A 14,178-nucleotide genomic window follows, 5' to 3' on the forward strand; every position below is an offset into this window, starting at 1 on the left:
CCCCCCTTTCCCTTTCCCTGTCTCTATTTCTTTCCCTTTCCTCCTCCCTCCCTCACCCGTTTCCTTTTCTCTACCTCCCTCCCCTTTTCTTCTCACCTTTCCTCCCCTCCTCTTCCTCCCCCTCCACCTCCCTCCCCTTTCCCTTTCCTCCCCTCCCCCTTCCTCTTTCCCATTCTTCCCCCTACCCACCCTTTCCCTTTCCTCCCCTTCTGTATGTGCATGGGCCCTCTGCCTTTTCCATCTCTCAACCCAACTCTTCTTTCTAAGAAAAAATAATTTGCCTTATCTTGCACATTCGCTTTCAATGTCCAACCACTGATTTTTGAACAGTGACTGCTAATTCTAGGTGCTCCTATATAGTCAACATACTCTCCATGTTGACCCGTCAAGCACCTTCAAGATCTCCTATTTTTTGATCTTCTAAAATCCGGTGCATATAAGGTAGCCCTCTGATCTTTCCTAATAATACAGCACTCACCCCTCCCGCCACCTCCATTCCAGGATTCATTTACCTTAAATAGAGAGTTTAGTTTTTTGCAACTTTCAGACCAAGAGTGTTTAGTTAGAAATCTGCAGGTTATTAGAAGCTGAGAAAGTCTAAGCTCTCAGCTTCATGTATGCAGATACTATAATACATATGATGAAAAGGTGGAGCCAATTAGTTAATTAGAATATAACGATTTTCTATAAAGTGGAAACGTCTCTGGATTTGAATCTCTGCGAAGTGATGGTTTTGGAAAGTAGATTGAAAATTTTGTTGTGTATTTTAAAATCTTTTGACCGTATTCCATACCTAGATAGTTTGGTCTGTTTTATGTTGCTTTCACAATTTTAAAGGCATTCTGCAGCTTTATGTGATTAGGTTTCAGTGACCGTCTAGCATGTTAATTAAGATTTTTAAAAATAAGTATGATCTATCAAACCAACTTTCATTCGTGATCTAACTTGTCCAGTAACACTATTAGCTAAAGTTAATTGAACAGCCCCTTCCAAATGCCTGTAGGATTGGTGCTGAAAATTTGTCATACGCTGGGAAATGAGCAGTGACTGGGAAGGATGTTATTTTCCCATCCAATTCTCAACTGCTGTCAAAATTGCATGGAACTTTGCAATATTCTTTTATGATTTAGTATTTATTTCAAAGTTGCTCCTCTGCTGGGCAAAATGATGACCTTTCTGTGCAAACATCTTCCGGGTAACCTTTTTAAGAGAGTGCTGTGTCCTCATGCATAGGGATCATTAGTTTCAAACAATGGACTTTCTGTCTCTGCCTCCCGCACTGGGGAACATCCTATTGTTGAGTGTAGGAGTCTGTTTCAACCTGTGCATTAGTTTCCTCATGAACTATATATTATTTAAAAGGGAGTTTGTTAGGTCACCCTGTTGGCTTGCTTGTCCATCCATTGGGGGTTTATTTACTGTATACAACAAGTTCTTCACTCTGACAGGTCAATGTTACAAAGCTTCTGCTGCTCTTTATAGGAAGAGATTGATGGAAGTCATTTTTTGCTGATGCTGTGTCACTTGTAGGAAGATGAAGAGTGGGATCAGTCAAACCATGTGGCTCATCAAATGTATTCTTTTCCTACAACATGTAGAACGTGCCCTCTGTGAGCTCTGATCATCTTACAAAATTCCCTCAGGGAGTTTAATAACCACAGGTAAACCTTCCAAGAATATAAACAAGATACTCTGTGCAATGTCTGTGACATTTCCCCAGGTGATGAGACAAAATAAGGGCTTGGTGTAACAATACAGCTTGCATTACTCGACCTTCTGCACACAACACTCCAGAAATCACTGCAACTTATTCCGAACCTCTCAACTCTCAGTCTAACATGCATTGATTATTTATTATTATTTAACCATCTTCCCTGAACCAGACTGGAAGCAAGAACCTTGAAATTCTTTAAGAAATGGTTGAATATCATAATGGTGGCCATGAAGCTTATTCAAAAATTTAACAGCTAAGTTGGCCAATCTATGATGATATATATATATAAATAACCTTCCTTCATAGCTAACTCAATCTTGTAAAGGAGTTCTTCACCACAGTAGAATTGATGCTGAAAAGTGATTATTTTTTCTTGAACATCCATCCCTCATGTATGCCAACTGCTGTGTTATCATTTCCACTTACTTCAAATTTCGTGAAGATGCAATTCTGTTGCATTCTGATTGCGTAAAGTATATTCCTTTGAAAGATTCTTTCTGTGGAAAGAGCTTTCTTAACTTAAACTTTATAAATCCATGCCACAGAACAATAAGCTAATTGATGTTTGCACTACCTCCAGCTACAATCCAATCAAACCACAAAAGAATATAGTGCACCGGTAAACTCATCTCTCTTAGCTCTTCACCCAATTAACTTTATCTAATTCTTAGCTCAGTAAATTTTTAACATGATATAAACAGAATGAAGTATAAAGACCTGAGTTAAAGGATTTATATTCCACATGTAGTCATGACTATAATTCAAATCATTGTGAAGTATTTGGTCCTCAATTTCGTGGAGTATGAAAATAAAATTCATGGCTCTTTATAAGATATGGGGCTGTTTTCCCTGGAGTGTCAGAGGCTGAGGGGTGACCTTCTAAAGGTTTAAAAAAATCATGGCTTTATAAAACTCGATAAGGTGACCTCTCAGCCTCCGACACTCCAGGATAAACAGCCCCAGCTTACTCAGCCTCCCTCGATAGCTCAAACCCTCCAATCCTGGCAACATCTTTGTAAATCTTTTCTGACCCTTTCAAGTTTCACAACGTCCTTCCAATGGGGGGAGTCCAGAATTGCATATAATATTCCAAAAGTGGCCTAACCAATGCCCTGTACAGTTGGAACATGACCTCCCCTCAAACTGTTTCAAACAAAATAAATTCTAACTGCCAACTGCAGTTGTTGAATCCTCCACAATCAAAATTGTGGGGACCATTAACCAGGAACATAATCGGGCTACCATATAGATATTATGTTCTTCTGTGTCAGAAATATATTTTCTGATTCCCTAAAGCCTGTTCACAAGTCAGGAATGTAATGGAATACTCTCCACTTCCTGGATGAGTGCAGCTCCAACAGTACCGAGGAAGAACATTATAGTTCAGGAGTAAGCAAGCCAATTGATTGATTCCCCTCTAGCACCCTCAATATTGACACTTCATATCAGTACTGATAGGAGATATCAATATTGATGGTGCTAGATGGCGTAATTTCTGCTGCAATGTCTGATGGTCTTATGGCCTGTTATGGGCTATTGATGATCGCACTCCACAATCATGGCCTGTTCAATGATAAAGGTCCATAAGATGTAGCAGATTTATAAATGCACTCTTTCATTGTCTTTCCCCCTCTGTCTACTGTTAATTTCTTCTATTATTTCAGATTCCTCCATCCTGCTGTTGATACCTGCATTTTCCATTACCATTGTGAAGGCCAACGCAAAGTATTTATTGACATTAATTTCGGATATCTGGTCAGTAGGGATGCGTTGGACTGAAGAATCGTTTCTGTACTGTACAACTCTATGACTCCGCACACATATCATCTCCAATGGGCCCAACTCTTTCCCTAGTTACTTTTTTTCTGTTTTGTCGATATAAAACACTACCTGCCAATGTTTTTTCATGAACTGTCTTAGCTTTCCTTCCTTAACTTTCCCTCTTACACATTGTATATTCTCCTAGGCACTCTGCCATATTACAATATCACCTCAAAACATTTCTGGGCAACTCACAGGAAAGGACGGCTGCTTATCCATATTCAATTCATCAATACTCAGTGTTGAACAAATCTTTCACCACTGCAATAACCACAATTACTTGAAAATATCTTCTCAATCACCTTTTCTGTGTCATTCAGTATCTTAAATTCAAAGACTGTGATGACTTTCTACTGATTTAATTCTCAATCATTGAACACTATTTAAGTCCATTAAATTTTGTGTCATTTGTATGTTGCACAGACCTACCCCTGGTTCCTCCCTCCAGAAGCATATCTGAGTGCATTAAAGGCATACAATTGTGAAATGAGTGAAACTACATAAAAAATTCAGAATATGGCTACAGTAGTGATTTAGGAAAACATTAAAATGTCCTGAAACAAAACCAAAATTGCAGGAGAAACTCAGCAGGTCTGGGAACATCTGTGGAGAGAAAGCACAGTTAAAGTTTCAAGTCTTTCTTTGGAATTGGACTCAAAGTGTTTTCTCTTCACAGATATTGAGTGTTTCCAGCCATTTCTGTTTTTTGTTACACTTCTCTGTTTTATTTTCCATTAAAATGTCCCATTTTGGCATTATTACATACCCTGGCAATTCATTCTAGTCTCTAATTAGCCTCCTGTAGGAGAGGTATTTTTACTGGATGCACACAAATCACAAGCAACATTTCCTACTTTTCCATATTTAATACCGGGCAGCATGGTGGCTCAGTGGTTAGCACTGCTGCCTCACAGCACCAGGGACTTGGGTTTGATTCCTGCCTCGGGTGACTGTCTGTGTGGAGTTTGCGCATTCTCCCCATGTCTGCGTGGGTTTCCTCCTGGTGCTCCGGTTTCCTCCCAAAGTCCAAAGATGTGTAGGTTAGGTGAATTGGCCATGCTAAATTGCCAATTTAGGGGTAAATACAGAGTAGGGGAATGGGTCTGGATGGGTTACTCTTCGGAGGGTCGGTGTGGACCTGCTGAGCTGAAGGGCCTGTTTCCATACTGTAGGGAATCTAACCTAATAGCAATTATGTTTTCATAGTTTGCTAGCTAACATGAATGTTTTGTATCTGTATTGTATCTCACCTGCTATTCCCTTGGCTAGTGATCTTCTAGTTGGTTCAAATCATTTCAACAATGATGAGCCAGGCATCAACATGAGACACTTTACAAACCTTATTTACTGAGCTACTCTCCTCCTAATCTATGGAATCACAGGAGATCAATTGGCCCCTTGTCTTTATGCTGCCTTTTTTGAAAGAGTTACCCAATTTGTCCCACACTCTTGTTCTTTTTCCACATTCACTTTCTCATGCGTTTTCCTTTCCAAGAGTACATTCGATTTCATTTGAAAGTTACTATTGCACCTGCTTCCACCACACTTTGCGATAGTGCAGTCCAAAGCAGTACAACGCACATTATATTTTTAACAAATACAGTCAACCAACCTTTGGGTTTTTTTTGCCAATTATCTTTAAATCTATGCTCTCCATTTACCAACAAATTCTGCCACATGAAACTGTTTCTTTCTATCTACTCTATCAAAACCCTTCATACATTTATTTAAAGCTCACTTCGACCTTTGTTGCTTTACAATTCCAGATTCTCTAATCTCACCACATAACTGAAGTCTTTTATCCCTGGTATCATTTCGTAAATCTCCTCTGCACCCTTTCCAAGGACGCGTTGCTTATGAATGATTTGGACAGAAAATAATTTCAGTATAAACCCTCGAGAGATCCTCTGACGAGATGTCTGGGAGAAAATACAATGTATTTATCTTGTTTAAGTCTGCCATAAGTCAGTTTTCTGCCTGCACTATCCATTTCTATTGCATCACCCTAACTTCCCCTTCGACAAAAGCCTTCTATGTGGAACTTTGTCAAATACTTTCTGCAAATCTGAGCAAATGCTGTTCACAGGTACCTTACTGCAGCTCATTTAATTGCTCTCAGAGGATTAGCCTGCGCTTGGTATATTGCTTTTCAATTTGTGACATTTTCCTTGAATGACCTCTTTTCAAAAAAATCAAATACATTGACAGCAGCCAGTAATATTCTCCAGAGTATTGTATCTATTTACTGAGGTTACAATCACTGGTCTGCAGTTTCCTGAAGAATATCTCGGTTTTTTTTAGAACATAAGCTGGCATCTGCTGGTCTTTTCTGTGTTGTTACATTATTTATTTTCTGAGAAGTCATAAACAAGAGTATACCTATTTCTCTGCCAATGTGTTGGAAATTAATGGGTATATGCTATTTGCTGGGTGCATCTTGGAAAAAATCTGGAATGAAGGTCAGACGATGACCGTGAATCCATTGTAGATTGTCAGAAAACCCATTTGGTTCACTAATGTGCTTTAGGGAAAGACGCTGCCATCCTTACCTGGGCTGGCCTATATGTAACTCCAGAACCACAGCAATGTGGTCAACTCTTAACTGCCCTCTGGGCAATTAGGGATGGATGATAAATGCTGACATGGCTGGTGACGCCCTCATCCCATGAATAAATATATATTTTTAAAATATTGCCTTGTGTATCATTTAGAACTCCTCCTAATAATTTCTTACAGCTAATTATGGAGTGATGATATCCAACCATTGCAGTCATAACTAAATATGTAAGTCATCTTCATGCAGTGAAGAGTAAGACTGTTGTTTACCTGAACAAGAGAAGAATTAACTCATTTTAGCCCTCCACCTCTGTTACTCAATTAATCACAGCAAACCAATTCTCACTTTTATGACATGGAACTTTCATATTCACATCCCCAACTGCTGAAACACTTTGAAATGTCTGGCTATGTAAACAAACTCAGCAGGCAGTATGTTTACAGCAGGTTTACTGAAATAGGATTGAGATAAATAGTTAATGAGATGCAGATAGTTAAACCAATTTTTTCAAAGTGTTGTTGATGGATAAATATTTATCTGGACCTTGAAGTAAGGAGTTTATGCACCTCTCTGAATAGTGTCATAGACTCACCTATGTTAACTCAGATTCCATCAGTAATGCTCTTGTCCTTAGAGTCAGCTCACACTCCAGATGGTACACAAGGAGGTCATGTTGCAGATATACAGGGCATTGATTAGATCACTTTTGAATACGGCATTCAATTCTACTCTCCTTGCTATAAGAAGCATATTATTAAACTTAAAAATCACACAACACCAGGTTACAGTCCAACAGGTTTATTTGGAAGCACTACCCTTTCGGAGAGCTGCCCCTTCATCAGGTGGTTGTGGAGTGTGAGACTGTAGGACTCAGAATTTAAAGCAAAAGTTTGCAGTGTGATGTAACTGAAACAATATATTGAAAAAGACCTGGATTGTTTGTTAAGATGAGAGACTTAAACAATCCAGGTCTTTTTCAATATATCATTTCAGTTACATCACACTGTAAACTTTTGTTTGAAAACAATGACAAGGGAGCAGTCAGTTCTCCCGGTTCAGGTTTTGTTTTGTAGATTGGTTTATTTTAACAAACTGTCAAAGACTGCTGGGGACCGAGAGAAGCAGCTACGGTGAAAAGAGGTTCCATGCTTCAACAGAGGTCTTGCCTGAACTTTCTTTCTGAAACCTTTCCTGCCTGTAAGAACCTGCGTTTGAATTTACCTTTTGTAAGAGGTGTATTTATGGGGTGTTGCAGGGATTGCAACGGCTCCTTCGTTAACTTGCGATAGAGCCAGTTGGGCTATCAAATAAGTTAAGTTATTATAAATTCTGCTTTTGTTTGTTCATGTTTCATCCATAATGATTAAATAAATTCTGTTTTGTTTAAAACTGAGTGGTTTGACCAGCTACATCCTCCGATAATATCCTCTATACATTTCCCCCCAAAAAATTAGTGTCTGAGCTACCTTCTTGAAATGTTTTGAGGGGATCTGGCCTGGTCCATAACAAATTGGAGGCTCTTTGCAGGATCAGTTCTATAGTTCCCATTTGGGATTAGGGTTGTTGGACTCAGAGGCGGTGAGTGGTCGGTGTTAGTGTCTTTTGGTCTGGGTGTTGAATTCGGTTGGTTTAACCAGTGCTTGGTGTAGTAATGGCTCTTTCAGTTACAAAGAGTTTTCTAGGGGTGCAAGAAGTGAGTTTGGGGGCTTTACAAAAGATGAACAAAGAAAAGCTGCTGGAATTAGCAGAGCTGGTGTATGGGAGAAGGATTCACATTTTTGGATCATTGGAATCTCTTTTGGGGTAGAAGTGACCTGTACAAGAAGGACGGATTGCACCTAAATTGGAAGGGGACTAATATACTGGCAGGGAAATTTGCTAGAACTGCTTGGGAGGATTAAAACTAGTAAGGTGGGGGGTGGGATCCAGGGAGATAAGAGAAAAGAGATTGATCTGAGATGGGTACAGCTGAGAACAGAAGTGAGTCAAACAGTCTGGGCAGGCAGGGACAAGGTAGGACTAATAAATTAAACTGCATTTATTTCAATGCAAGTGGCCTAACAGGGAAGGCAGATGAACTCAGGGCATGGTTAGCAACATGGGACTGGGATATCATAGCAATTACATAAACATGGCTCAGGGATGGGCAGGACTGGCAGCTTAATGTTCCAGGATACAAATGCTACTGGAAGGATAGAAAAGGAGGCAAGAGAGGAGGGGGAGTGGCATTTTTGATAAGGGATAGCATTACAGCTGTGCTGAGGGAGGATAGTCCCGGAAATACATCCAGGGAAGTTATTTGGGTGGAACTGAGAAATAAGAAAGGGATATATTATTGGGATCGTATTACAGACCCCCCAATAGTCAGAGGCAAATTGAGAAACAAACTTGTAAGGAGATCTCAGCTATCTATAAGAATAATAGGGTGGTTATGATAGGGGATTTTAACTTTCCAAACATCGACTGGGACTGCCATAGTGTTAAAGGTTTAGATGGAGAGGAATTTCTTAAGTGTGTACAAGACAATTTTCTGATTCAGTATGTGGATGTACCTATTAGAGAAGGTGCAAAACTTGACCTACTCTTGGGAAATAAGGCAGGGCAGGTGACTGAGGTGTCAGTGGGGAGCACTTTAGGGCCAGCGACCATAATTCTATTTGTTTTAAAATAGTGATGGAAAAGGATAGACCAGATCTAAAAGTTGAAGTTCTAAATTGGAGAAAGGCCAATTTTGACGGTATTAGGCAAGAACTTTCAAAAGGCAGGTGTTCGCAGGTAAAGAGACGGCTGGAAAATGGGAAGACTTCAGAAATGAGATTACAAGAATCCAGAGAAGTATATTCCTGTCAGGGTGAAAGGGAAGGCTGGTAGGTATAGGGAATGCTGGATGACTAAAGAAATTGAGGATTTGGTTAAGAAAAAGAAGGAAGCATATGTAAGGTATAGACAGGATAGATCGAGTGAATCCTGAGAAGAGTATAAAGGAAGTAGGAGTATACTTAAGAGGGAAATCATGAGGGCAAAACGGGGAAATGAGATAGCTTTGGCAAATAGAATTAAGGAGAATCCAAAAGGTTTTTACAAATATATTAAGGACAAAAGGGTAACTAGGGAGAGAATAGGTCCCCTCAAAGAGCAGCAAGGCAGCCTTTGTGTGGAGCCACAGAAAATGGGGGAGATACTAAATGGATATTTTGTATCAGTATTTACTGTGGAAAAGGATATGGAAGATATAGACTGCAGGGAAATAGATGGTGACATCTTACAATATGTCCAGATTACAGAGGAGGAAGTGCTGGAAGTCTAGAAACGATTAAAGGCGGATAAATCCCTAGGACCTGATCAGGTGTATCCGAGAACTCTGTGGGAAGCTAGAGAAGTGATTGCTGGGCCTCTTGCTGAGATATTTATATCATCGATAGTCACAGGTGAGGTGCCAGAAGACTGGAGGTTGGCAAACGTGGTGCCACTTTTTAAGAAGGGTGGTAAAGACAAGCCAGGGAACTATAGACCAGTGAGCCTGACCTCGGTGGTGGGCAAGTTGTTGGAGATAATCCTGAGGGACAGGATGTACATGTATTTGGAAAGGCAAGAACTGATTCGGGATAGTCAACATGGCTTTGTGCGTGGGAAATCATGTCTCACAAACTTGATTGAGTTTTTTGAAGAAGTGACAAAGAAGATTGATGAGGGCAGAGCAGTAGATGTGATCCAAATGAACTTCAGTAAGGCGTTCGACAAGGTTCCCCATGGGAGACTGATTAGCAAGGTTAGATCTCATGGAATACAGGGAGAACTGGCCATTTGGATACAGAATTGGCTCAAAGGTAGAAGACAGAGGGTGGTGGTGGAGGGTTGTTTTTCAGACTGGAGGCCTGTGACCAGTGGAGTCCCACAAAAATCGGTGCTGGGCCCTCTACGTTTTGTCATTTACATAAATGATTTGGATCCGAGCATAAGAGGTACAGTTAGTACGTTTGCAGATGACACCAAAATTGGAGGTGTAGTGGACAGCGAGGAGGGTTCCCTCAGATTACAACAGGATCTGGACCAGATAGGCCAAGGGGTATAGAATAGGCAGATGGAGTTTAATTCAGATAAATGCGAAGTGCTGCATTTTGGGAAAGCAAATCTTAGCAGGACTTATACACTTAATGGTAAGGTCCTAGGGAATGTTGCTGAACAAAGAGACCTTGGAGTGCAGGTTCATAGCTCCTTGAAAGTGGAGTTGCAGGTAGATAGGATAGTGAAGAAGACGTTTGGTATGCTTTCTTTTATTGGTCAAAGTATTGAGTACAGGAGTTGGGAGGTCGTGTTGCGGCTGTATAGGCCATTGGTTAGGCCACTGTTGGAATATTACATGCAATTCTGGTCTCCTTCCTATCGAAAAGATTTATAAGGATGTTGCCAGGATTGGAGCATCTGAGCTACAGGGAGAGGCTGAACAGGCTGGGGCTGTTTTCCCTGGAGCGTTGGAGGCTGAGGGGTGACCTTAGAGAGGTTTTCAAAATTATGAGGGGCATGGATAGGATAAATAGACAAAGTCTTTTCCCTGGGGCCAGGGAGTCCAGAACTAGAGGGCATAGGTTTAGGATGAGAGGGGAAAGATATAAGAGAGACCTAAGGGGCAACGTTTTCACGCAGAGGGTGGTACGTGTATGGAATGAGCTGCCAGAGGATGTGGTGGAGGCTGGTACAATTGCAACATTTAAGATGCATTTGCATGGGTATATGAAGAGGAAGGGTTTGGAGGGATATGGGCCGGGTGCTGGCAGGTGGGACTAGATTGGGTTGGGATATCTGGTCGGCATGGACGGGTTGGACCGAAGGGTCTGTTTCCATGCTGTACATCTCTATGACTCTATGACAAGCTGGAGTTAGAACTGCCTTTGCACTTATAGAATCTCTACAGTGTGGGAACAGGTCATTTGGCCCAACAAGTTTACACTGACCCTCTGAACAGTAACCCACCCAGATGCATTTCCCTAAATAATGCACCTAACCTACACATGCCTGAACACTTTGGGCAATTTAGCATGGCCAATTCGCCTACTCTGCACACCTTTGGACTGTGGAAGGAAACTGGAGTGCCCGGTGGAAACCTGCACAGACACGGGGGGAAATATGCAAAGTCCACACAGACAGTCACCCAAGGCTGGAATCAAACCTAATCCATGGCACTGTGAGGCAGCAGTGCTAGTCACTGAGCCACTATGCCACCCATTTCATCTGTGAGACAACCAGAGGTAAATACGACCATAACTCAGCATTTAAATTTGCTGGAAACACCATCAGAAACTTTGGATGTGGCTATAATCCAATTCAAAGTTTAGCATCTTGAGTTAGAGGCAAAAGTAAAAGAAAAGAGAAAAAGGAATGAATCAGATTGAATTATGATTAAAGACAGAGCAAAAAGAAAAGGACAAAATTGCTTTATCAGAACAAAAGCAAACAGGAGAGAGAAGAAAGGGAGAAAGAGAGAGAGTTTGAATTTCAGAAACTGATGCTTAGACAGGAAAATCAGCTTAAAAGGATGGAGATGAAGGCTAAAGGTAAGCTTAGTGAGGAAGCGAGTGAGGATGAGCAAACCCATGATTGCCAAAGGCCAGTTGGAGATCTGTTCAAAATATATTCAAGCAATGAGAAGGATGTAGAAACGTTTTTCATCTCATTTGAGAACACGGCTAAAAATATGAAGTGGCCAGTGACCATGTGGGACAGCTAGTGAGGTATTTGCATCACAATCAGAGGAGGCATCTGGAGCATATGAGGAGGTGAAGAAAGCCATTTTAAGTCCACATGAGCTTGCATCAGAAGCCCACAGACCAGGTAGTTCACGCCCCCAAACAACCCACTTTCCCGTCCTGGCACCTTCCCCTGCCACCGCAGGAACTGCAAAACCTGCGCCCACACCTCCTCCCTCACCTCTATCCAAGGCCCTAAAGGAGCCTTCCACATCCATCAAAGTTTTACTTGCACATCCACCAATATCATTTATTGTATCCGTTGCTCCCGATGCGGTCTCCTCAACATTGGGGAGACTGGGCGCCTCCTAGCAGAGCGCTTTAGGGAACATCTCCGAGACACCCGCACCAATCAACCCCACCGCCCTGTGGTCCAACATTTCAACTCCCCCTTCCACTCAGCCGAGGACATGGAGGTCCTGGGTCTCCTTCATCGCCGCTCCCTCACCACCCGACGCCTGGAGGAAGAACGCCTCATCTTCCGCCTCAGAACACTTCAACCCCAGGGCATCAATGTCGATTTCACCAGTTTCCTCATTTCCCCTCCCTCCACCTCACCCTAGTTCCAAACTTCCAGCTCAGCACTGTCCCCATGACTTGTCCTACCTGCCTATCTTCTTTTCCATCTGTCCACTCCACCCTCCTCTCTGACCTATCACCTTCATCCCACCCCCATCCACCCATTGTACTCTTTGCTACCTTCCCCCACCCTCGTCCCTGACCTATCACCTTCATCCCCACCCCCACTCACCTATTGTACTCTATGCTACTTTCTCCCCATCCCCACCCTCCTCTCATTTATCTCTCCACCCTTCAGGCATTCTGCCTGTATTCCTGATGAAGGGCTTTTGCCCGAAACGTCGATTTTCCTGCTCCTCGGATGCTGCCTGAACTGCTGTGCTTTTCCAGCACCATTCTACTCCGCAAGCCAGTGAATTTTGTTAGGGTGTTAATGGAAAGGAGAGTGGCGGCTGAAAAGCTGCACCACAATGTACAGCCTGGTCGGAGGTTGGTTAAGGAGGAAATGCCAGATCTTCTTAAACAATATATCTGCGAAGGTAAAGTTTACTCGCATTGGCCAGGAGCAGCAGGTAAAGAGGTTACAGTATTAAGAAAAAAGGGATCATGTCAACCTTTGATATTGAGAGATGAGGAGATATGTAGCTCATAAGGACTAATACCAGAAAAAAGTGCTAGCACATGTAATTCATGGCGAGATGAAATCCAATGAAAGCTGCAGAAGTGGGTGGCACGGTGGTTCAGTGGTTAGCACTGCTGCCTCATAGTGCCAGGAACCCAGGTTCAATTCCAGCCTCAGGCGACTGTCTGTGTGGAGTTTGCACATTCTCCTTGTGTCTGTGTGGATTTCCTCCAGGTCCTCAAGTTTCCTCCAACAGTCACAAAGATGTGCAGGTCAGGTGAATTGGCCATGCTAAATTGCCCATAGTGTTAGGTGCGTTAGTCAGAGGGAAATGAGTCTGGGTGGGTTCCTCTTCGGAAGGTTGGTGTGGACTTGTTGGGTCAAATGGCCTGTTTCCACACTGTAGGGAATCTAATCTATAAAACGTGGTGATGGGAGTACTGGAAGAGCTCTTAGCTCCAGGAGTATAATTTGCTAATGATACAGCTGGGGCACAGATAGGGGTGCTGCCTATTGTGCTTGAAAAACCAGTGGCAAATCAGGCAACTGAGGTATTACAGGAAGCACCTCCTGGGATTTTTCCTGATTGTGTGGTAACAAGGTCACAAAGTTACCAGTTGAAACAGGAGAAGCAATCAAATGATACACCTAAGAAAGTTGAAGTAGAATTATCAAAGTCCATGTTGAGGGCTTATAGTCAATGCAGATGATTGGGATAAAGGAATTCCATTTGTACTTTTTACCATTAAAGATGCACCAAATGAATCGATCAAATTCAGTCCATTTGAATTAGTTTTTGGGCATGAAATGAGAAGATCACTAAAATTAATTACGGAGGTATTGGTGAGTCAGAATTCAGAGATCACATATTTCGACTATGTGTCAAAGTTGAGGGAATGGTTAAATTGAGTGGGGGCATTGGCCATTCAGCATTTAAAAATACCACAGCATACAATGAAACAGGAAGCAGACAAGAAATCAAAAATTCAGTGATAGGTGAACCTTTAAAAGCATTGTTTAGTGGGCCTTATCAAGTCGAAAGGAGATTGTGTGAGATGAACTATTTGATAAGGACTCCAGGCAGAAAGAAATCTCGCAGAGTGTTTCATGTGAATATGCTCAAAGAATATTTTGACAGGGAAGGAAAGCCAAAGGAGACTGTGTTATTGATTACAGCACAGAAGGAAGATCCCAGTTCAGA

Source organism: Chiloscyllium plagiosum, unplaced genomic scaffold (genome assembly GCF_037043375.1).
Source record: "Chiloscyllium plagiosum isolate Xiang-an unplaced genomic scaffold, Cpla_swu_hap1 HiC_scaffold_7, whole genome shotgun sequence".
Lineage (NCBI taxonomy): Eukaryota > Metazoa > Chordata > Chondrichthyes > Orectolobiformes > Hemiscylliidae > Chiloscyllium > Chiloscyllium plagiosum.